At 55.6% G+C, this 1,335-nt stretch overlaps 1 protein-coding gene across 1 annotated transcript in view; it reads right to left on the reverse strand.

The window, feature by feature from the left end:
• NCF1 (neutrophil cytosolic factor 1) overlaps positions 1-1,335 on the reverse strand; it is a 49,599-nt gene that overhangs the window by 476 nt on the left and 47,788 nt on the right. The gene's annotated exons all lie outside the window — the stretch shown is intronic.

Here is a 1,335-nt window from a genome sequence, read left to right on the forward strand (position 1 = left end):
GAAAGGGAGGCGGACCCTTGCGGGGCCTCAGAGCCCAGGTCCATTTCCCACGCCCTCACCAGCCTTCAGCCGGCCCTCTCCCCAGGAAGCCCCCCGACTGCCACCGCCATCACGGACCATCCCCAGAGACTCTAGACATAATGCCTTTACCCCACCGCACACCCTGCTCTCTTACGCCCCGGTGAGGGTGCTGCCTTCCCCGCCAGGCTCGGAACCCAGCCCTGTGTCCCCTGCCCCAGTCCTGCCAAGCCAAGGCCCACAGAGGGAACCCGTGGTGCACCTTCCTGAGCCCCGCCCGGCGCCCCCAGTCCCCAGGACTCACCGGCGGGGCGGCGCCCCTCGGCTCTTGATCTGGCGCTGGGCCTGAACTATGTCCTGCCCCGCCTTCTGCAGGTAAATGGCCGGGAAGTGGCCTGTGGCGTCTTCTTTCCTGCAGCAGAGATGGAAGTCCAGTCAGTGGGAAGATCGGGGCTCCCTTTACAGGGCTGGGTTCAAGGCAGCTGGGAGTGGCAAATACCCGCTGGCCAGCACCAGACCCTGCCCCACGGGGCCTCGGTTTCCTCATCTGTGCAGCACAGGCCCTCCGGGCTGAGACGTTGGGAGGAGGAGAAAATTAGCAGGTCTGGATCTTTCCGGGGACACGTGTTTGCTATCGAACATCTGCAATGTTGCATATGTCAGTTTTTCTTCTCTGGTGGTTGCCTGTGTGTACTAAGTAACTCCACTCATCACGTTCTCCTATGCTTTCTTCCAAAAGCTTTTGAGTTTAGGGTTTTTGATCTTTGTAAAACCTGTGATCCATCCCAAATGTGTATGGTGTGAGGTAGGGTTCTAGGTTTGTTTGTTTCCATATGGATATCCAGTTGTTCCAGCACCGTTTGTTGGCTAGATTTTCCCCCCTATTCTATTCTATTTAGGATGGGGGAGGGGGAAACTTTACAAAATACAAACTTCACTCAGTAAAACTGGTTTTTCTTGGACGGTGGAAGAATCACAAGCAGATTCTCAGGGGTGTGTGATATGGGGTTAACTACATGTGGATCTAAAAGGTTGGGAAACCCTGTCTTGGGTGGGTGGAGGTGGAAGAAGATATGGATTGGATAAATGGTGATGGGGAAAAAATAAAAATAATAAAATCAAGAAAAAAGAAAAGAAAGAAACCCCGTCTCAAAGCCTCCAGCCCAGGACCATGCTGAAGATGGGTGCTGTGGCCACAAGTTCACTGAGTCATGGGCTGGCCCTGTGACCCGAGGCTGTGAAAGCACATCAAGGACCTGGGGAGGCCCAGTGGCTCCAGGGACATGTCTCTGTCTCCCCTGGGCCGGGGGGCGGGGG

The sequence above is a fragment of the Myotis davidii genome, unplaced genomic scaffold (genome assembly GCF_000327345.1).
Source record: "Myotis davidii unplaced genomic scaffold, ASM32734v1 scaffold424, whole genome shotgun sequence".
In the NCBI taxonomy this organism is placed as follows: domain Eukaryota; kingdom Metazoa; phylum Chordata; class Mammalia; order Chiroptera; family Vespertilionidae; genus Myotis; species Myotis davidii.